This window comes from Colossoma macropomum, unplaced genomic scaffold (genome assembly GCF_904425465.1).
Source record: "Colossoma macropomum unplaced genomic scaffold, Colossoma_macropomum, whole genome shotgun sequence".
In the NCBI taxonomy this organism is placed as follows: Eukaryota; Metazoa; Chordata; class Actinopteri; order Characiformes; family Serrasalmidae; genus Colossoma; species Colossoma macropomum.
The window spans coordinates 21,729,659-21,753,951 of NW_023494800.1; the positions used below are offsets into that span (position 1 = coordinate 21,729,659).

Consider the following 24,293-nt stretch of genomic DNA (forward strand, 5'->3'; position numbering starts at 1 on the left):
AACATTTAGCATCGTTTTAGCCGGACCCAGAGAAATCGCTGAATTTAGGATTAGATTGCAATATTGACAATATGGAGTTTAACTATACATTGTTAAATTCAGTTCTGGATATTTTGCGCTGTTTTGCAATGTTTCAGACTCTTATTAAAAGTGAAGGGGTATCTCAGACTGTTAACCAACAAAAATAGGTTTGCTTAAACTGAAATTCCACATTTTTTTTCTGCATAATTCAGTCTTTGAGATGTAAAACAAAGTCATTCAGAGTGGTTTGATGTGAAATGGTTCATTGTAGAAACTTACCGGCTCAGGTTAGGATACAGTGGTGGTGACAGGGACCAGGGGTCATGATGTCTACAACATAAATATAGCCATTTTATTTACATAATGACTGGTGAACCTACACTTGTCTTCTGATTTTTTTTTTTATGTGTAATGTTGATAATGAAACAAAATGGTGGTAAGTGATATGTACCTTTCTGCCATTAATGAATTTTAAAAAATACATTTTAGGCCAAAAACTTTCTCAGAAGATTGTGAAACAGTGGCTCAGGTACCAGACTATGTATTCATAATCATTTCATGCTGTAATTTTAATGTGAGGGAGCTTCTAGAGGCATTAAACACTTTGGAAGTCTTGGTTTCTGTCACCACCACTGTGAACAGTTCTGAGTCTAGAACGCAGCACTTCACTTTAAAACAGAGTCATTCAGAGAGGTTCAAACATCTTATAGGTATACAGGGATTTTAGTAAACATTTATAAAAACGTAGAAATCAGGGTAAGATTCACTTGCACATGATTCCTATGTCATTATGCATCCCTGTGTGTAACAATTTGAATATTTTTCTGTGTTCAGTCCAGAGAACTATGAGTGCACTATAATAAAACACTTGGTATCAGAATTCTGATATCGTGAGAGCCCTGTGGGAGTGTGTGGAACTTGGTGGAGCTCTTGCCTCGTTGCCAGAGGGAGAGAGTGTGAGCTGAGTTCTCTCCCTGAGAGCAGGCTTGGCTGTGCTCCAGAGTCGCCATTGCTACAATGCTTCTGCCAATCCAGCCATGGCCCTGATCCAGCTGCTCAGATTCCTCTTTTCTCTTCTTCACTCACGTGTAATGTGGCCACGCTAAGACATATCTTTCGAGATAAACCTACACCTCTTCTCTGATGTTGCCACAACCCCTTGTTCTCTTCTTTGCTTGTCAAGCACTGTAAAGGTAGCAATAGTTCATACCTGGAGGCCCAGTTGAAGGCGTTTCAGGACTGTTCAGGACAGCGCTCTCGCTACTGCAGTAAGGAAAGCACAAATTGACCTGTGATTGTCAGCGCTGTTGAACATAAGAGCAGGCTGGCTACCTGAATTATGAACCATGCCTCTAGTCACTGTGGCTGCTTATGAGGTGTCTAGATCTAGATTTTCAATCAGCTTTTAAAGCACACAAAATTGTAAATGTCTAAGTGATTCATTCACTGTTGGTTTTGACTGTTTTTGCATTGTTGATGAAACAAGGAGTGCTTTGCTTTGTGTTGTGAAGTAATGCCTTTATAGCACAGCTGCATCATAGAATAAGGATATCAGCTTTTCACCTTAATAGTTGAAATATTTTAATTAGCTTATATGTTTTAGGCTCTTTTTCAGCTGCAGAGCTGAACACTAGTCTCTCACAGGCCCACCTGCTGTGTCTGTGGAACGTTCTCCAGTGTGTACTCCTGTCATTGTGTGCCTAATCGATGGCCTGTGATTTGTTTTGCAGGAATGCCTGCGGCGTCTCCGTCTCCAACACAGATTCAGAACTCATCCGAGGGCAGGCGCTTTTGATGAGATATAAGAAGAAGGACCTCCAGCACACAGTCATCAAAAAGGTAGGCAATAAGCAGTGCAAGGTCGGTACACTATGTTTGGTTCATAAAGACCTGGAAGTGGTGAAATAGTCAGACTGGCATAGATAAAGAAAGACGAACACATTTGCAGCACCTTAGAAGTCGAGAGTTATTACTTTTATTTTGCTGTACTATTCAAATGTAATTACTAGGGCTATCCATTAAAATAGTATTTTAATCACATTGCTCAGATTTTTTTTCCATTTGAAAAGGAGTGCATTTTGTCACAGCTATAAGAGTTACACGTTTTGTTGATTTTCTAAGTCAAAGTACAGAAATTTAACATATCGGGGGAAAAAAACAAAAAGTGGAAATGTTATGGCAGGTTTTTGTACTGTGTGTTTTACTGTCTTCCAATATGTAAAACTTAGGAAATAAATAAAGAAATTGAGCTCTAAAATTTGCAGAAAAATCCCATATTTAGATTTGTGCTCTGTAGAGGATGTGTTAACATTTTTTCACTTAGAAAATGAGCTAAACATATAATTTGACCAGGGGTGTTCAAAGTTTTGTCTTCAACTGAATATATTATATCATATACAGTGTACAGTATAGTCTTACTCACGTTCATATAGCTTTTGTTTTCTTGTTACAGGGGAAGCTCTTAAGGGCAACTGTAGCTTTCGACTTTGCTCTTGCTTGTTATTTGTCCATAGGTCTCCTGCCAGCACTGCTCAGAGTAGTCTGCTGAAGGGACAGCCGGTTTTGCTTTAAAAGACGTTTACAAGCTATATTTGTACAAAAGGGCTACAATAATTGATTCTGTCGTCATAACATACAGTGAGCAAGCAGCTGGGTTTCAGCCCAGACTACTATAAATAGTTTGAAGAGTCAAATTAGGAAAATACGTTGAGTGTTAAAATTATTGATGTTAATTATTTAACGTGTCAAGGCGTTATTAACATGTTATCTCTGACAGAATTATTAGTATTTACATAATTGCGTATTTAATTTCATAATGTGAACTACGTTTACATTCTTTTTCCATTCTGTATGTTTCACTGTCTAGCACAAACAAGACTGAAGACACATCAAGAACTTTTAATCAAATTCAGATAATAATGGAAATGTCTCCTCTTCTGCTTGCAAACACTAACTGAAAGTTTAGGAACTGCACTTCAGCGGAATTTCTCTGCTTGTTTCAACGAGCTTCGAATAAGAAAGAATTCATATGAAATTACCTATGCTTGTTGTTATCACTGACGATAACTGTGACTTCTAAGGGTTAATGGAGTAGTAGGAGGATTTTTTTTCTCTTTGCATGGCTTCTGATTACATTGGAGGAGGAAGTGTTCTGCATGTTCAGTACCCTGTGGAAAAGAAAGGCATTTTCCCAGCTTATTAAATAGCACAATGTTCATTCTTCTTATTTCTTGTAAAGTTTCCATCAAAAATAAAGCAGTGCAACAGCAGGAGCCTTTGTGAACACTGCAGCATACAATAGTTACGTTGTTCGTAAGATCACTGCTAGCACTGTAGTGGCGGTGTGGCTTTTACAGGAATTTGTGATTTGGGCTGTAATGGAATGCTCCTCTTAAGCTCTTAGATGCTACTTCAGCAGCTCATTATGCATCGATAAAATATCTACGACATAATCCAACCCGCTAATGTGTTCTCGCTGGTATTAGCAACTCGTGCAACCACACATGCTTTTTAGATTGCGGATCTACTTGTCAGTATGAAGGTTGCTGGATAGTCTGCTATCTGAAAGGAGCTTTTCAGAGGCCTCACGTTGGTGTCTCAGGTAGAGGCGGAAAAAAAGTGTTGCTGCTTGTCCTGCTAGAGCTGAGAGGATCTGAGATTGAAAGTAGCAGTTGTGAAGCAGTTCCTCACTGTATGTGTTGAGAGTGGAGCACAGAGACGGATGTGTATCAGCAGCACTAGGATGTAGGTGTGCGCGTTCCCATTAGCAGAAGGCTCAAAGAGAGCAAGATGTGCTCACTGCATGGGGCCAGACTTCAGAAGAAGCAGTGCAACACACTGTTCCCTTTATCTTGATGAATTTGCTTGGTAAAGATTACATTCACAGGAGTGAATGAAGGACAGCGCACCAAATCATCTGAAGCTTGTGCAAATATTGATGTTGGCAATTGCAGCCAGTGGCAAAGGTCCCTGTTTTGCTCTGTGGCAACTTGAGTGTTTGTCTCGTTGTCAAATGTGCTTTCTTTTCAATTGAAACTCTACATTCTCCACAAGCCTTTGACTTGCAAGAACCTTCTTTTCATTGAATAAGTTGGCCGGGGAGTTGCAAGTACGTTGGCTTTTTAAAATCTGTGCCCGCTGAGGCTGAGCAATGTTGGAGGTAAAAGGTACATTGTCATTTTTCAGATGGTAAATATTGCAAATAATGAAGAATAAAGAAGGAATCAAAACGTAACCAAGGTAAAGCACTCCCAAATATAGCTAAATATCACTCTAGTAATTGTGTTTTGAGTGTGAAATAAGCAGGACCACCTTATGGCTGCCTGATGTTACAGTTCACAAAGTCATAATTCAATGTGATACAGTGGTGTCTAGATTAAGAGCAGAATTTAGATTGGGAAGAGTTTACTACTGATTAAACCAATCAGACTAACAATATAATATGACTGACATGTGACTTATGTTCAACAATTCATGTTTAAAAAGGTCATTTTTGACAAAACCGAATGAAATTTTTAGAATTTTTAGCTTTGTTAGGTCACATTCTTTAAATATCAAGCAACAACAGCATTGAGAAATCACGTTCTTGAGGGAAAACAGAAGATGAAACTGCAGAAAAAGCTTATGTAAATGCCTTAATTCATCCAAACACCTTAAGAACATCTGTGACTGGTAACGATTCTCACAGCACACAAAACAATCAGTGATTGGTTAGAGGCTCATTAGCATATTGCACACTTCTGCAATATCACTCTTGTCGAAAACACTTAGCAAATATATTGTGCAGCCGTAGCAGCCGCTGAGAGTCTGTGGATGCACTGCGAAGAGCAGGAGTGTTGACCGTTTAATGGAGGCCTGAAGATCGCATGTAGCTGCTGGGCATCATTGCTCCCTTCACCGACTTCTCCTTTTCTTTTCACCTTATGGAGGGAAATTGTGGTAGAAGATGAATTATAAACTTTTATGAATAATTGAAAGCAATCGGCGCGATTGAATTATTAATAGGTGAGCGAGGCATCTCTTAGCGCGGGTCTGCTGTGTAGGGACTGGCTTACATGAGTGTGTGATCTGCATCAAATCCTGCTGGCTGAAATCAGATTAAAGCAGTTCTGAGAAGTGAGCGTTCAGATTCTGGCTGCTCATTTATGAGGTGTCGCACCTCTTAATTAAAGTCCTCTGGTAGCAGAGAATGGCTGTATTGTCACACCGCTTAATTACATCATCAAAAGGATCCTCCGTTTACGCGTAAACTTCAAAATAACATTGATGCATGACCTATAAATTATACAGGAGGTTCTGCTGGGAGGTTTTACAGTGGGCTTGCTCAGGTGGAAATGCAGATTAAAGAGCTACGTGTTGTAAGGTCTTATGGCCTTGTCTTGGTAAACAGGAAATTAACTATCCATGTGCACTATACATTACTTATGCGGAATATGTGAATTTGATACAAACAGGAGCCCCCCTCCTTTTAGAGGAATGGTTTGATGTAAAATAAGGTTTACGCTGTTTTCCTCTTACCTCAAATGTTGTTGATCAGCCAAGACATATTTGGTGTCTGAAGTTTGCTTCTTTAAGTTTGCCTTGGAGCTATTAGGCCTTTGTAGCTGACAAGTAATAGAAGCCTAGCTAGTGATCTACTGATTTGAAAGTCCTGGGATGAAACAGAAATTCAACTGAACTGACAAACATTTAATTTAAAAATGAATGTTTAAATTATTTCAGCATGTACTGTATGTGCCTACAAAATTCAGCGTTCTTAACAACAGATAAAGGTTGGTCATCTAAGGCATTTTTGTTTGTTTTTGTTTTTTGTTTGGTTATATTTTGCAATTTTTTGACAAATTGTGACACTTGGTTGTATGCCTATTTCATTTTTGGGGGAAAACATTTTGGCCTTTTGTTCTCTTTTGGCAAAAACAAAAAGCACCATTTTTTTGGCTGTAGATTTACGGTGGCCAACATTTCAATGTATTACTAACTCTAGCAAACTAGATCTAGCAAAATCTCATTGACTTGTTAAATAATCTCAAAAAAAAATATGCTTATGTGGTTTTAAACAGTGTGTGACATACTGCAAAAGTGGACAAAAGAACTTTGCAGAGCTAAAAACACTTGTAGAAGCCTGAATTTTGTCTGTACTTTTGTCTGGTTTATTTATTTTTTTATTTTTTTAACAAACTCTCCCTTTAACCATATTTTCTGTGTAGATAATAACACCGGCAACCCAATCCTTCCTCCTCTTATAATACGGATATCTGGAACACCTCCTGGATTAACTCTGCAGCTAAGATCATTTACAATGAGATACTGCTGGTGCCCAGAGCACTGGGCTTGTCCAGGTCCTCTGTTAGTATGTTGTTGTTTTTTATTTTTTGATGTAAATGTAACGCAGCCTCACAGGTGTTCCGGAGCAGAGCTGGAGCATGTGCGTGAATACTAATGAATCAGAGCTTTCAGCAACTTGATTGTGTTTGCTTTAGCTCCAACCACGGCCGCTGACAGGTGGGTAGTGGCCGCCCAGTACTCGTTTATGTTACCCATGACGCCTTTTTTCTTTTACGCTCTTCTTTCTCCCTCTCTTTCTTATCCTCCCCCCGCTGTCCTCCTTGTGATGGGCTAATGTCTGATCCATGGCTAGGCTGTGTTTACGATTCGCTCCCTCTCTCTTGCAGTCGGCTGCTCTGGAGCACGTCGGAAGTGTGTATGGTTCTGTCCTGTGTGCATGTGTGCGTGTGCGTGTGCATGTGTGTGTGTGTGTGTGCGTGTGTGTGTGTGTGCGCGCTCCATCAGGGAAATAACACAGTGAAGGTCGGAACTTTGAGGAGCTGACAGGTGCGTGCCTGTCGGCTTTCAGAATCATCCACACACATGCAAGCTGCCTGTCAAAAGTTTGGAGACACCTTGCTTTTTAAAATGTTTTTAGTGCAAATGAGTTTTCTTTGACAATTTGCAGTAACCTGACATACTAAAGTCTAAAGTGATGTCGAGACATAAATCATCCACATTCATCCACAGCAACCAGTCAGTGTTGAAGATGCCTTCTCTCTAGTCTATTCAGAATTTTTGAACATTTGAATTGTCATGAACGTTTACAAAATGAAATGGTAAATTAGGTTTTTTGATATGCAAATCAAAGCTTCTTGCTAAAGTTAATCATTCTCATATAAAAGAGAATGATATGTCTGAACTCTATACACCAGAGGGCAGTTTAGAGTCTGTGTCTTGTGTTTTGGTCAGAGCTCCTTATTAGTCTGAAGAAGAAAGCAAATGCTGCTGCAAATCTACAAACGTTGCATGCAGCCTGCTAAAGGCTACTGGACACTGGACAAGAAGTGCCTCGTCATGCTGGCACAGGGTCTTTGGCACAGTAGCAGTAGTACAGAGCTCAGCTATAGCACATAGGAAGCAGAAAAGCACCAGTGAACAAGGAGCTCATTGTAGACTTTGCGCATATAGATTTAATGAATAAAAACTGTCAGTCGTTTTGTAAATTTAGAAAATTTGTTATCAGCTAATGTTAACTAACACTTCACAAGCTAAAAGGTACAAAATGAAATCTGATATAACTAGGTCAGTTATGTTGGTAATGTTAATGTTAAGGACAGCTAGACCTTAACCTTTGTCTTTAAGATAATGACTTTAATTCGACACCTTTCTCAGCGTGAATTTCAAGCCACTTGTCATCCACTATGGATTTGTGTGGTTAATAAGGTACAGTAATATTCAGATACCAAGTGGCACACAGTAGCCCAGCACCACCTAAGCTTTCTGCTGTTCCAGCGTACAATAAATAAGTAATCAAATATTGGTTTAAAACATCGGTCAAATCTAAACATCTCACCATTACCTGCAGATACCAGTATGATTCCCATGTCATTGTACATCGATAGTTACAATATATGTGATAGTATAGCATTTTGTCCCCCTGTTATGATGTGCACTCATCAGCACTGAAACCTTTCAGCTGCTTAAACCACCTTTGGGCTGAAAGATTTTCAATTTGTGCTTCTAGCAATAGCTCAGGAAAGAAAACTCAAGTTAAACCTGCTGTTCATAACAAGGAAAACCATTTAATTAACGTTTAACAGTAACAAGTAACAGTGAAAATCAACCCTTTTAAAAGAAGGCGAGGTGTCCTCAAACTTTGAATGGGTAGTGTACATTGCATGTTTTGACAGGAGGCAGGTGGCAGTGGTTTTTGTGCTGTGTGACGGTTGTAAAGTGCAGGGCTCAGTGTGTTGGCTCCCCCTGACAGCCCGACACCCGAACTGACATTACCCTCCTCACACGAGCCTGACAGAGGTGCAGGGAAGATGGAGATAAAGCGGCAGTGTGTCTCCACACAGCCCCATATCTGCATTTCCCTCATTTTCAGCCTCGTCTCATGCACAGCTCATCATTATAGCAATATCTATAAGAGTACATAATCCATACAGGCGCATGTAGGAGAAATGCAGATTAGAAAGAGAATCTGATTCTGGGATAGATTGGATTAAATGGTAGATGCATATATATTGCTGGATTTAGGAGTAAAACAGGCTGCCGGTTGAAAAGTTATTGCGGATGAGTGATGAGGGCCATTTCTGTGGGCCGCTGCTCTGAATCTGCAGGATAAATATTTTTCAGTGGCGTAAAATGCCCCCTGTACTGCTGTGTATATACACACACATGCGTGTGTGTCTGTGTGTGTGTGTGTGTGTGTGTGTATGAGAGGATGCTTTGGAAAGGTGGTCTGTTAATCATCAACTGTTTTTTATTAGCTAAACTTTGTACTCGTCGTGAGCACTTGTTTCTTGTTTATCAAGTGGAAAATTGCGAAACAGATGACACAGATGATGTGTATGTAACTTGGCATGTGCATTCCATGTATTACTAAACTAGCATTTTTAAAAACTCCAATCTTTTCAATACATAAAATCAAAATCATCATATGATGTTACAGAACTTTATAGGTTTCAAATAAGGATGTACAAGGATATAAGGATCAAATCAGTGTTGACAGGTACATGTATGAATCTAACGATGCCGATATACATAAACATTTACAAAATTGGGACATTGACTCTAAATACACTGGAATTATCAGGTTATTACGTTTATTTCTGTAGAGTTGCAAATGCAGTAGAATAAATAAAAGGCAGACATTTCAGTGTAGTAACCCAGCGTCTGAACATTGTGCTCTTCTGGAGTATTAATAACCATCAAATACCAGTTTGAAATATCAGTCAAATCTAAACATCTGTCTGATGCGAATAATAATATTTTAAACAATTACCTGCCAATGCTGATATTTTTGACCAGTATTTCAGGCGAGTATTTGATCAAACATTTTGTTCAGGAAGAGTACAATGTTTAGTTGACACTGGATTACTGAGCTAAAATATCTGCAATCAATCATTTTACTGTATTTGTATCCCTACAAAAAATTACATTTCCCTGTAATGCTATTTGAAGTGAATTTTGGCCCTATTTCTATGTTTTCATAAATGTTTATGTATCAGCATCGGTATTAGATTGACCAGACATGTACATGAAGAATATCAGGTATTAGCGTTGACCCCAAACTTCTATATAGGTGCATACCTGGTTTCAAATAATAAAAAGCTGAAGATTTATTTAGATGTCTTTAGAATGATCAATGTAGATGATTGTAAAATGACAGAGAAAGCTTTATAGCATCAAGAATGAAGTTATGATAATGTGTCTATCCAGAATGTCTCAGACTTACAAAGCTATGATAATCTTGGGGCACATGCATGATGAGAAATGGCAATGAATAGATAACTGCTTAATCGATATAATCAAGAATAAGATGACTAATAGATATCCTCCATAAGAAAACTTTTATTAGATATTGTAAATTAATTATGAAACACCTTAGACACTCAAAACATCTTCAGAATGTTCAATATTATACAATCAAACATAAGACTCTCAATATAACAAGCAATCCCAAATTTTTAGTGCTGGTGTCTGTCGTTAAAGACTTTTGTAATGTTCAGTGTTGAACGCAGGCCTGACTAACCACACTTTTTTTTTCAATTTACAGTAATTGCAATATGACATTATGTAATTTTCATTTTTTGTTCAAGTTGCTGTTGTGCTATAATTAAGCAATTCACAGCCTGGTCAGAACAGTGTGAGAATGGTGAATGGGCCCTTTTTTCCTATCAGTCATACAAAGTGGAGTCCTGTTAGCAGTTAGTAGTGGGTTAGAAGAATGAAGATGGTGAAGAAGGGGGGAAAATAGAACAGGGCTGTGATGATGCATCTTGGCTAACTGTTCACTGGAGCTGCCGCATAAATCACAGCACATGGAGTGTAAGAGACAATTATTTAAGTGAAATTTAATAGGCTTTTCTGACAAGAGATCAGTCGCTCTGACACAAAGCCCACTGACACTTGGCAAGCTGCAATTATTTATTTATTTATTTTGAGGGACTACAGGAGAGAATTGTGTTGGGGGGGGGTGTTTGGGTGGGATCTTGGGGCTTAAGCTGGTTTACTCTGAACATCAGCATTCTGTATGTTCTGCCCTGGCTGACAGCAGTCTGGCAGATGGTGTGTATCCATGTGGAGTGTGTGGGTGAGGAGGGATGCCAGCCCATGTCCGCTGCCGGCTCCTGCCCGCTCCACTGACCTCTGGCCCCCACTGGTGCACACCTAATTGATCGGTTCCATCTCCAGTGGATCGGCCTACTTGTGCTGACCAGCGCCTAGGGGAGCAGGCCAGGTAGAGCGGCAGATCCTCGCCACCTTCTGCCCCCTTGGTCCACTCCAATTGGCTGAGCGCTGAGGACCACTGGGACTCTGACCCAGTTTACAAAAACGAGAAGTGTTTTAGCTTGTTTTATGGTCTATTCTGGCTTCTTAAATGGAACAAGCACATGGTATTGATAAGTGGTTTGTGTAAGATTTGTAGATGTTGCCTGGTTTCCCATGTGCTCTGACACACGGCAGGGCGGACGTTAAGGTAGATTTGTTGCACTACTGCAAAGAGATCTGGGTAATAATTTTTTTTTGCTTGGAAAAACACTATATAACATTGAGATAAATACAAGTAAAGGTTCTTGATATCTTGTGTAATGAGTAAATGAATTCAAGTTTGGTTCTTGGACACTGGCCATTGTGTGGATTTGTTAAAATCCACATCCAGCACACCCAATTTAAATTTAATGAATTTGGCCCCACCAGGTATTACTACAAATACTGAGCTTACCTGAAGAGAGGTTTGGAAGTAGTTAAGCTTTTTCTGTTAATATTTAATTATATTTATTTAAATGTTAGTGTTTTAGATACAGATGCACTAAAATGGCTGAAAATGATCAAAAATGGTGCAGATTTTGTTTCTGGTTTCTGCTGAATGTGCCTCTATTTCGAGCAAGGATTTTCATTTTGAGGCAAAAATCAGTGGCACAGAGCAAGACAAAAATACTACAAATGCAACCGAGTAGAATGAACAGGGTGAATGTAGTCAAAAACACATCCCTTGATGAAACAATCTCTGATTGGTCTAATTTTCAAATAGGCCCAGATAACTCACTTTGTGGTTTTGCATTTTGAAGAAATGTGAAAATTACTGAAATACATGTGTATCTTTTTTTTTTAAAGCAAAATACCCAACACATACATACATATATGCATTTTCTTTCACTTTATCTGTTTAGATACATAGCATTCATTACAGTTTTCACCTAAAATATTTGCGCAGAACTGTACCTTTCTGTGATCCTCTTTCTTGGTCAAAAAAATATTTAGTTTGGATTGTAGTGAATGAGAGCAGCTTTATTTCAGATCCAGGGCGAAATGGCTGGGAAGTATGGCAGAGAATAATGACATCTGGCCAGCCACAGCCTGTTCCAGGTCTGTAGCAGCTGAGGTCATAACAGTCTACCAATTTTTCACTTCTAGTTCTGTGTGACCTGGTTCACCCATTCTGTGATATTAATCATTTACTGCATATTTAAAGAACAGCGGAAATCATCTGTGTATATGCATGGCAGTGAGGCCAAGTCAAGCCACGGTTCAGGCTCAAACTTGGGTGCTTCTCTGTCCTGAGGGTTTACTATGATTTGTTCTGTCAAGCTTTCAGCTGACGTGGAAGGCAAATCTCCCTACACAGTGCAGAGTGAGTGAAGCTAGAAGACAGAGTATCTGCAGTAATGTGGTTCCATGAGGAAGGCTGGGTGCATTTGAGCAATGCAAATTTCACACAGATCTGTACAGATTATTACAGGAGAAATGCTTTGTGTAACTGATGTCTGTCTCAGTATCTACACAACTCCAACATCCCTATTTTAACCCTTTAAAGCGAAGTCATGTCTATTTCTGCCTTTTAACCTTTTTTGTCACATTTAAAAACATTTAGTATATTTTTATTTTGTCACAAACCACTGTTTTGAGCAAGCAAACAAATGCATAGGAATATGCTTCACATGTCAGCTCCTTTTATTATTAATCGAAACAAACAACCTGATTTTAAACTCTTCTACACAGTGAAACTTTCATGCAACTTCAGTTGCTTGAATACTACTTGAAACTCAATTGCACATGGTTTGCATAATGTAAAGTGTCCTGCAACTCACTTGAAGCCTTAACAGTTGCAAGCGTCTCAACGTTCAAGTTTCATAAAACGTCCAATTAAAACAGCGCTGACGCATTACATGATCACGGCGACCAACATACTGTTAAACGGCTAATTTCACTGGATCATTTGACATGAACTTAAAAAAGAAGATTCATTGGGTGATTGAAACGAGACTCCCTAAGACTGACTGAAGCTTGGTAGTTTTTCAGTTTGTCAGTTTTCTGAGCCATGACAACAAACAAGAGTTTCTCAAAGTTAACGTTTCTCTAAACAGCTGCATTAACTAGCCAGCTAACACTAACAGCTGCTTCTGTCAGTTTATTCTTCTTGATTAACTTGCTGTTATTTACATGGCTAAAGTGACTAACTCCTCCCCTATGCCTATAATGGCTACTTTAACAGTAATTTTCAAAGGCACACAAAAGATAAAATAACTGAAATATATAGTAAAGAAAACAGGATGGATGGATGGATGGATGGATGGATGGAATACAATACAGATGTAGGCCTATAGATATGGAAAAAAAAGAATAACAGTTTTAGCTGGAAAAAAACACTCAAAGATGATAAAAATGCTCCAGATGTAAATTACATCTGGTGGATGACTTTACATCGAGAATAATGAGGTGTCTCAAAAAATATGATGCTGATTATCTGCTAGCTGTCACTGGCAATTATGTTGCAGGCATCTCTCAACATGCAATAAGTTGCATGAAAGTTTCACCATGTGAAGCCAGCGTAAGCAAAGTTTCACAAGAAAAATTACATTCACCGCACTGGAATGCTCCGTGTTTCACATCACCGACTTCTAGGGAGAATGAATTTTACATGCAGAACTTTTGCGTCGATTTCAACTTTGGTGAACTTTGACATGCAAATTCGCGTCTTCAACCAACAGAGCTACTGCTTTGGCAATGTTGACATCTAAAGGGGTGGCACGTCATATAGCAGCACTACATATCCAAAGTGGAAGAAACTAATTTAACCAGTGAAGCAAAAAGCCTTTTTCCCCACTGGATATAAATAAACACATGAGAGAGAGACTGCAGTCAGTCAGGAAAGTATTATCTTTACTTTTTTGCTGGTGGCCAGCCTGCTAACTGACATGTTAGCCTCTTTGTGTGGCTGCGGCTGCACACAAATCATCCTTGCCACCAATCGTACTGCTTATATACACTTTTTGTTATAAATCACTGTGTAGCACTATGCTGTGGTGACTATATAATTATTCGATGCAAGTATGTTCACATTTGCGTTTTTTAATGTCGAAGTACATGTGTTGTAGCTACTCCAGGGAAGGAGCTTAATGAGTTAAAGAGGTCAAAGCCAAAGTATCTCAGTGTTTCTTTGACGATACAGTTGATAAAATGGAGTTAAAAAAGCAAGTGCAAGCTCTTACAACATGACTGGTTGGAGGGAGAAAAAAAGTCTTTTGAAAGTGTTTTCCTGAGTGAGGCATCAGAGCATGATGAGCAGAGCAAAGTGTTGGAAACATCGGTGGGCCATCAGGGGAAAGTTAGTATAGAGATCTGCGCAGATATTCATAGTCATTCACAATTAAAAAGTGCTTGGTGTCCAAATTCCAGGTTCCCTCTGTGGACCTCTGTGGAGGAGTATGGAGTCTTAACGACTCAGTCTGCTCTCTTCACGCTCCAGGGCGATCGCTGGCAGGCCACGCAGATGATTACAGAAGTGCAGCACTCTCCGAGTGGGGTGGAAAATAAAGAGGCAGCAACTGGGACGTGGACATTTTTCCTTTACTGTCTTCTGCGATGCTCAGTGACAATGCTTCTCGCACTCTCTCTCGCTCTCTCTTTTGCTGTTCCCCCAGCTGCTGTTCAACTCAATTATCTGATTCGCTGAGTAGCCTGCTCTGCTCTCATAATGGGCTGTTGCATTAGGAATTCTTGGCATGCTGCAGGGGAATGAGGCCTTCGGGGCCGGTCACTGAGAGCCATCCTTCACCTGGGAGAGCTCCAGGCTGTCACCAGAGAAAAGGATCTCCTCTCATTCATTTAATCTTCTGTTCTTCCTTGCCCGATCTTTACACATCTTTCCCCAGTCTGAGCTGAAGCTTTGTCTCTATAGGTATTTGGTCAGGAATTGTTGTAGATTAGACCATTCTTCTGGTACAGTCTAGAGATTGACAATATTGTCCTTCATAATGCATATAAGGGTCTAACTGATTTATTAGTTGGCTGAGGATATTAGCTGAAATTGGTATCTTTATTGATGAAAATACTTATGATAAAGCGCCAATGTTTAATGGTTTAATAGCATGTTTAATAGTATTGTAGCTGTACCGTTGCGGTCAAGATCATGATACGTTCCAAGTCAAAACAAGTCCAAGTCAATACAAAGGCTTAAGCAAGAAGCATAACCAAAAGGCATGCTTGCAGCGAGCAGCAGAAAATAGACTGTAAGGGCCTTTACACATCAACCATGATATATTTGTGATTTTTTTTTATTTTTTTTTAGGATGTCAGTAACTTTATTCGAACACATGTATGACTGATGGCTTGCACACAAAACCTGACATTATTTAACGTGTGAAGGTTAAATTTGTGCAGTCTCATTCTAATGGTAGATGCATGCACTTTTGACATCTGCAGATCCTGTAATAATATTTTGGGGCTCTTCAAGACTTCTTTTAGCATCTTACTGTCTGCTCTTGGGTTAAATTTGCTGGGCTGGCCTGGCCTGAACATGTTGGCAGTGGTTTTAAATCTTCTCTACTTGTAGATGATCTTCCAGACGGTGGAATGATTGATTTCCATTATATTGCATATCTTCTTGAACTCCGTTCCAGACTCATAGGTGTCTACATCTTTCTCTCTGAAGGCACCAGAGAGCTCTTTTGATCTAGGCTTGATAATACGACACACTCCAATAACAAAGAGCAAACCAGACCAGATATGAGGTTTGAATGTAATTCAGGTTCCTCCCACATATTCTCTGACTTTGTTCTTAATATTAGCTCCTGATGAGGTGCACCTGATTTCAATTTGACATGTTTCAAGTAGTGATATGTTGGAGTGTATTTACTTTTTTTATATAAATGATGAAAACAATGTTGATTCAAAGTGTTCATTGTGCAGTTGTATCACATTTGTTTATCAGCACTGTTTAAATGAAGACTTGATATCTGTGTCTCCAAATATGTTTGAAAAAATCTTACGGGGCGTACTTACTTCTTCACATGACTGTAACTGTGTTCTTATGGAAAAAAATAATATAATACTTGGCTTGTCTCGAAGACAGTTTGAGTCCTCACTACTCTGAGATCTAGACAAGACTGAGTCGAGGTCCAAGAGCACTAAATTGTGGTCTTGATCATGAATGCACAAAACATTAATACTGGTTACTGGTACTGTTCATATTCATGCACAACCTCATTGATTTTTGAACCTTTATTCAACTTCCTTAACTAACTTAAGTACTGCTAATTGGAATATCTGACATTACAGTTGTCTGTTTTCCTCTCAGTTACTACTTCCTATAAATCTATCATCATCTACCCTATATGGAGTGGTAAAGGGACAGTTAGTCTGGATGAAGTCTCCATTTAAGCACACTGTGCTGACAGGTGGCCACATAGCACTGATTTATGTTCCCCCGTGACGCTGTAAGCTGTTGTTGTGACAGTTATGGCCCCTGAGTGGACTCCTCCCTCTCTTAGGGAACCTGCTGTGCCCACGGTAGCCTGAAAGCTGGACTCAGCATTGCAGTGCTCCGGCTGTGGGGACCACTTAGTGGACTTCAGCTTCTCAAATGTCAGCACAGGACTCCTGAGGTGCATGCAGGAGTGATGTGATTTTGTGAATATTGTGTTAGGCTTCCTCACTCAGGAGGAAGTTATTCTAGGAAGGCATTTTTTTTAAGGGAAATGTGAAACTGTGTCTCACCAGAGTCATCACTAATGAGGTGATTTCTGAAATGGCAGCTTGGTTCGAAGCAAACCTTGGGTGGTGGTGTGTTTTTTTTTTTGTTTTTTTTTTGTTTTTTTTTCCTCCTCCTCTCTCTTCACCTTCTCCCTTTAGAGCTATACTTTAGTAGTTCATCGTAATCATCATTGAGAGGTGAGAGTTTTTGTGAATTTCTGCCTGCTAAGCTTTAGCCAAGTCTAACAAGAAAGGTTTTGCATCAGTTTGATTGAAGGAAGCTGGAGTGCTAGACTTTGCAGTTGGGGCCAAAGGTCTGACAGCTGCTCAGTTAAACGATGCAGAAGAAACCCTTTTTTGGTAAATTCTACTAAGAGAGCCATACTGGTAAAGTGTGGTAGGATTCTAATTTCCTGAGGTAACCAAACAAAATTAAAGTCACAGAAAGTCATAGAAAACTGAATTTTCCGTAGATTTTTAAAAATTCCTGGCTGTCAGGAAGCAAATGCATCATTGCAGCCTTCCAAAGGATCCAAACCTCTGAAAGAAGTGGCTGGGTTTTTTTTTTTTTTCCCTCATTTCCCAGCGTTGTTAAAAGATTTCAGCCCAAATAGCTTGTTCTATACATTTAAGCCCAGACTACTCTGAGAATAAGGCACAATACAGAGTAGGCAGTGAGGGCAGATTTCAAACATCAGTCTTGAAGAAACAGTGGCAAACAGCTTGTTTAATTCTAATGGATAAAAAAGGTTGGAAAATGTTTGTAAGTGGGCTTAAGGGGAAACACTAAAATAGAAGACAAATGGTGGATATGGATCCTTTTAAGCAGCAGCCTAGACTGGGCACGGTTTGAAGGAGCTTGTGGAGTGAAAAAAGTGAGCGTGAGGAGCTCATGCCCCACTTGTGGATGTTTCAGTTTAAGGTGCTGAGCGCTGCTGGAGCCGTCTTTGGTGCCTTACAAACATCTCAGACTCCAGAGGAGATGGCAGCCACAGCCCCCCTGTTGAGAGCTAGGACATGCACGGTGATGATCAAGGCCGTGCAAATGCTGCGACGCATCAAACGGTACCCAGAACGCTGTCTGCTGGGAGCCAAAAATACGATGCGAGGGAGTAGAAAAATTCTGGATGTTTTGCACGAGGGCATGCGAACTGACAAGCGTCATTATGCAAAGGCTGCTTATGTAAGGACCAAAAACACTCATGCATTTCTTGAACGTTGTCCATCAAAAAATTTTAAAAAAAAAAAGAAAAGGGAGATGGAACTCAGTCAAAGAGAAAATGATGTCTGATAAATGTATTTATGTATGTTGTACCCTTGCCTCAGTAACGCCAAGCTGCTTTTGCTTTGTATCTCTGCCCACGGTCTTTTTTTTCCTCTTTGAAACTGATTCAACTGCACTGAGTCTACGGTGTAAAATCCGAAAGCGCTGTATTGATTTTTCTTTTTTATCCCAATGAAGGAGCTAATGAGCTGCATGCCTTAAAGCAATACTTTGGCAAAAAGTCAAATTTACAAATTTACCCTTGCCCCAAATGTAGCTGATCAGCCGAAACATGTTTGATGTCTGAAGTTTGCTGCTTTAGCTTTGGAACTATGAGGCTAATGAAGCTAAGAAGCAGTGGAAGAAAAATGGGCAAAGGCATAAACACCACTCGGGCTTTAAAATGACTTCTGTTACTGTTCTTCATATGAAATGTACTTTTGTCCATATTTATGTAGGGAGCTAATACAGGCACATTTTTATGGATCAGTATTTGGCTATAATGAGCCTGATCAAGTTCCAATTCTTTGTTTCTTGCTTTTGCTTTCTACTTACACCACTGTCCCAGAGGTGATGTAAACAAACATTATCTACAATCTACAGAAGTGAGGTGCGGTAACAGTAAAAGCGTGTTCAAAACCAAGAGAAAGGAGCAAACTACTGCACACGTGTTGGAGCAATTTTGAGTGATAGTGCAGAGCGTTATAATTAAATAAAGGATTATAGTGTGTTTGCATTGGAAAATGGCTATTATGCATAAGTAGTTAAAAAAAAAACTAAATATGTGAGTTCATACATTCATGAGATTACATAGTAAAGCTATGTAACCCCTTTTTTGTTGATTTTTTTTTTCTGCGAGTTTCAAACACGGTAGTTGCCCTTTACAATGTTTAAAAATTTCATAAATAATGGACCAATAGAAATGCTTCAGAATCACTTGGAATAAATCTTCTTTACATTAACGTACAATAAAAGTTAAGACACTTTATGTTGGGAAACTTGCAGCAGAGATAGGGGAAAATTTACTCTTGCATAGCCTAATAGCATAGCCTTATTAATGCCCCATAATAATCCATTGTTTCAGTAAAAGGGAATGAAGCATTGCATGTGTGTATTTTAATATTATTTTGTAAGCTGTTAAAAAGTCCTCTGTCAGTTCTCTTTCTCGGTACGGTGATGATCGCCTTTTAAAATATTGTCATCATGTTATTGTCATAATGGTCATGCCAAAAAAACAAATCAGTCCAGAATGTCACCATATGCACATAATAAAAAAGTGTTACCGCATTGTTAATTACCATCCTAAAATATCTTGCCTCTGTTATGTGGCTATAATATTTATGAAAGCAAAGACTGTTTCGGTTTTGGTCTATACTCAACATTAAAGTACTCTGATCTGATCTATGGGCAAAAAAGGGACAGTATTGGGCCATCCCTATTTTTCCACATCAGTATATCATACAGTGGCAGAAATCACATAAGTAAGCCTATTAGAGATTACTTTACAACTTGATGTGGTTTAAGGCAAGTGTGTGATGATTTTAGGCCTGCAGTTTGCATGTTGCTAAATTGTGGAGGATCCATTACATGTTATCTACTTTAGCCTCATAGTTCCAGTGTAAAACAGAAGAAGCAAACTTCAGAACATGTTTCTGGATTTTGTCGAATCAGCTACATTTGAGGGAAAGGATAAATTGCATAAATTAGATTTCCTGCTGAACTGCAGCTTTAAATTACAGTGTAGCCTTATGAATGTTTGATATGATACCTAGTAACAAACTTCTACCTGTCAGATATGCAACAGTTTCAGATACACAGCTGTTCCACTATCTTGTATTAGCTTTCTTGGTCACTGTGTTTGTCAAGCTGTGCATCTAATAGTAAATTTCGATCAAGCAGTCACATTCATTTGCACTCATTATTTTGCACCAGTACACACACAGAGCTCTCCTTGTGGTCCGGCTTATACTCATGACTTTCACCACCTGGCATAGCTGACAAAACTTGGCATTAGAATGCCGAGGCATTGGCAGGTGCTAGCGGAGTCAAGTGAAGTGGAGCTGTGTGGAGTAGTGGGTCAGGACGCAGGTGACAGCTTCTGCAGGTGGGGAGTCTCACCTTGAACCGGTTCACAGGTCATGTGTGCACATTGTTGACGGACTTGTTCAGAGCTTAGTGTAGCATGTCCTAATCTAACCCACCCACTCCATTTACTTTTGTAGTAGGTATGTCTTATCTTTCCATGTCAAAACTAAGATAAGTGAGCGCAGTGTGCTGGCACCCAGTCCTTCTTTCACTCCGGCTGCATTTAGGCTAAAGGCAAAGCTAATCAAAATCTTTTTGGCGTGGTGGCCTGCTCCGGGCTAGACGAGATTTGCACCCAAAGTGATGCTGAATGTTTCCTCTTAAAAACGGATTAGCAGACGTCGTCAGGTAGACATGCTAATGTTTGCTTTGCCATCTGCTTTAGTGCTGATTATTCAATTGCCCTCCGAACACGCTGAAACTGCCATGTTGGCATCTGCCAAACGACAGAACTTGCTCTGCGCCCATCAAAACAACTTTGACATTTCTGTAATTTTCATGTGCGTAATCCTGCATCAAAGTTAAGCATGTGTACATTTCTAGGCTGTACCCGGTTTTCCTTGGCACTGCATCTGTCTATGCTTACATCTTTTTAGGAGCAGATGTGCCCCCAAGTTAAAAAAATGTAGAATCACAGTCCAGCTGGCATGTTGAAGTACTGTAACGCACCACTGTTATAAAAAAATAACTACATGTAAATGCATAAATTCATTGGGATTAACTTGGGAGGGGAAACCATATTAATCAAAAATTACTGAAGAATCCAGATATGTTGGAAAGAAGACAAAAGAAGACAATACTTTGATTTATAAAACATTTTTCAGTGACACCAAAGAACACGTTGTAGATCTTATAAACATGCTATAATCAAAATTTGTGAAAATCTGCAAGACAAAAATACCAACAAAAATTCTTGTTGGCTTATTCGGTTATAGGAATAATTATTATTATTGGTCATATTGCATCTAAGGCAATCTGTTGGGCAGTCTTTATTGAGCTTGTATTGTGATAGTAACACTGCTGTTACATACTGCTTCAGTCGGTTGCATTATATCAGGGTCAGTTTTCTGCGGTCTTTTTTTTGGGGTGGGATGGCCCTCCCTTCTTTTTGTTCTGCTGCATTTAAAATTTAAAGCTACACTACAGTGGAGAACTTGTAACGTCCATTGTGTTTCAGACCCCTTGCCCGAAAGATTCAGAAAGTTGTTGTTGTTGTTGTTGTTGTTGTTGTTGTTGTTGTTGTTGTTGTTGTTGTTGTAGTAGTATTCAAGACAGCTCAGTCAAAGCTAGGTGATCGACATGTCTTGCGAGGTTGTAAGTAAATTAACAGAAAATATGCCTCGTTCGTCATTTTAGATATCTAAAGCGCATGAATGTGGCTCATTTACACAACCAAATGTGGCTCATTTACACAACCACATGTGGCATTCTAAAAGTTCTCCAGCAAGGAAAGAACTATTAGCTCCCAAGCCACTTTTGCATTTATTGTTTAAGTAGAAGAAACAGCAAGGAACCCACACCAGCAGAGACTCACGAATGCACAAATGTTGTTGCTCAGCATTATATTCTTTAATATATGGTTTCCTTCAGATTGGGTTGTTATTGATGAAACGTTTCTGATAGAAAAATAAACACAAGCTATTAACAACATATGACACAGAACAAAATAGTCAAGTAAACATGTAGTTAGATTATATGGTGAAACAAGACTTAACAAGTGCACAGACTTTGTGTCATTCAAATTCACTAAGCTAGTTGAACTGATTGTAATGTAAACCATAGAAATGATTGTACTCTAAATCATATCAATTTCTGAGGTGCCCAGAGAAGACCTACATGTATTTTCACCTTCACTCATGAGAATGTTCACTCTAAAAAAGGCAGTGAATTGCTTGCATTGTAGAGCCTGAAATTGTACCCTCACTGAATCTCAGTTGTGCTGTGCGCTTCTTATGGTCTGCTGTCCCTGACTATCCGGGCTTCGTACACAGCTGTTGAGACTTGTTCCACTCAGATTGGTGATACTGTTATGTAATAGAAAGCCCTAATACATTTGTTACTGTGACTAAGTTGGAAAAAAAAAATGTAAAAATGAATTAGGCATTGCTAAATAAAAAAAAAAGAATATAAAAGTGAGTTTGTTGTTACATTTTCTGTAGCACCTCTTAAGATCTTCTGATTATTTTCCTTTGTCCTTTTATAGCCCAGACATGCAAGAAAGTGTTTCCAGGAAAATGCAATAAGGCCATAGCAATTACAGAGTGTTGCGAGATGGAATAAGCTCACCACATGCGGACGCACACACACGTGTAGATATCCCCACAAAATTACCCATCCTCTTTCCTCGCTAGTTAATCTTAGCTGCAGGCTAATACACTTCTAGTGTGGTTTTTGCCAGCTATAGTATATTGTGACCATGTAAGCATCAATTAAGGTATACCATAAGGTTTGACCCTTTAGAGATCGATGACTTGGACTACTCTTCCCACCTAATTGGTAGTCATTGTGATAAATCTCTGCGATGGCCAATCCTATTTGTTTCCGCTGAAATCCAATAGAGCAAATTCACCCTCCCTCCACTCTCCACCCGTGTCAGCGTGATGCATTGTGCCTGGCTTTGCTTTCACTTTTCTCTCGCCCCTCCTCTCCTTCTTCTTCACCCCTTTTTTCCCCTTCCCTCCCCCCCTCTCTCTTTCTTCTTATTTTCCAAAAGCCAAGGGGCATATAGAATATGCCGAAAAGATTCAGACACTAGTTTTTTTTTTCCGTCATAGGTTTCCACACAGTGAGACTTGACCACGTTTTCATCATCTTACTCCAGACGGCTTTCTTGGCCTAAGCTTTCAGTCATGTGCAGTGTACATTCCACATTCCTCCATAAATCTGTGTCATTTCCTTCCTTATATTAAGGCAGAGTTAGGCCTGCACAATGTGGACGAAATGTAATATTGTGATTGTACTGCTATATATTTTGATTGGTCTACAGAAATTCATCTGGAACAGACAAAAAAGAACCAGTAGTGGCACATTTAAAAAAAATATATCAAAAAATATGAGTATAAATTACTCAGTGTTTGGCAAACTGCACTGCACTAAATCCAATTAAACTAATTCAGCTCTCCTTACAATAAAACAGTTGTTTCAGTAGTACCACGAATAAAAACACTTATCAAAAATATGAGCATGAATTATTCAGTGTTTCACAAACCACACTGCACTAAATCCAATTAAACTAATTCTGCTCTCTTTACAATGAAACACAGTTCACTTTGAGTATTGACTATATCCACAATATACTCAGAGAGGTGTTGTGATATAATTTATTGCAGAAATATTGTCATATTGTCCCTGCCCTGTAATCAGTACACAATTATTTGAGCTGGCCACAGTTGTTTGAACTGTCTGCAGCTTAAACACAGCTTACTTTCCAAAGTTGCAAACTTTCACAGTCATATGTTTATGTAGCAACAAACAAAATGTTAATAAGTGAAAGCAGAAAATGTGTTTATTGATACGGTGACAACAAAAGTTCTGAAAGTTCTTTTGTCAGGTGCTGTAATGTTTATGTGATGTTTAACACCTCTAAGGGGCAGCTGTGAATAATGTTTGTTTATTTGTTGTAACATCTTTAGAGGACAGTGTTGAGTAATGTTTTATTTATTTGTTAATGTCTTTGAAAGCCAGCAGAGCGTAATGTTGATTTATTTGTTAACATCTTTAGAGGGCAACTGTAATGCTTTGTTAGTTTGTTTGTTAATAGCATCTTTAGAAGGCAGCTGTAAGTAATGTTTGTTTATTTGAGCTTAAGCTGTGTCTGTTGTCAGTTTGAAGCTATTAATTACTGGCAGCTAGGAAGCAAATAGCTAATTAGCCAATTTGGCCCATTTTAGGTTTATACTTTAATAGCTGCATAACATCACGATAACAATACCATATTATGCAGTCTTAGGCAGAAAGGACAGTAGGTGATTTAAAGGGCTTCTCTTCAGGCTTATTTGCTTGGAAATAATTTATTTTTGCGTGGGATAATTTTGGTAATAATTAACAGGAAGCTGTTTTTAGGTCTGAACAATTAGCCATGCTTGATATTGCAATTAGTAAATCACAAAAATATAACTCATCTGTCATAGTCAAGGGTTTCTTGTTGCACTGTGCACCAGTGTGTGAGAGAAAACCAGAATAATCAGAATTTCATTTTGAGTATGCTGACATTCTCAAATGTTCTCATTGAATGATTTGTTAGTGTTGTAATCACCTGCTACTCAAACGTCCATAGAGGGGTGAAAAGTTCAACAGCTGCTAAATAATGTCTGCACATCTTTCACAGTGCGTGCTAATCTTCCTCTAGCACACGTAACAAGGCGCAGGCACCGCACTGCTAGGTGTGAGCTCTCTGCTGACTGCGTCTTCAGTGTAGTAGACTTCACCAAGTTGTTAAGTGTGAGGGTGCACTGAT

The 24,293-nt window shown here is 39.1% G+C and overlaps 1 protein-coding gene across 2 annotated transcripts in view; it reads left to right on the forward strand.

The window, feature by feature from the left end:
• The window catches only part of ndst1b (N-deacetylase/N-sulfotransferase (heparan glucosaminyl) 1b), a 92,553-nt gene that overhangs the window by 23,021 nt on the left and 45,239 nt on the right, over positions 1-24,293 (forward strand). For both annotated transcript variants that reach the window (XM_036588601.1, XM_036588602.1), the window contains exon 2: positions 1,752-1,860. The gene's annotated coding sequence lies outside the window, so the exon portion shown is untranslated. The remainder of the gene's footprint in view (positions 1-1,751; positions 1,861-24,293) is intronic.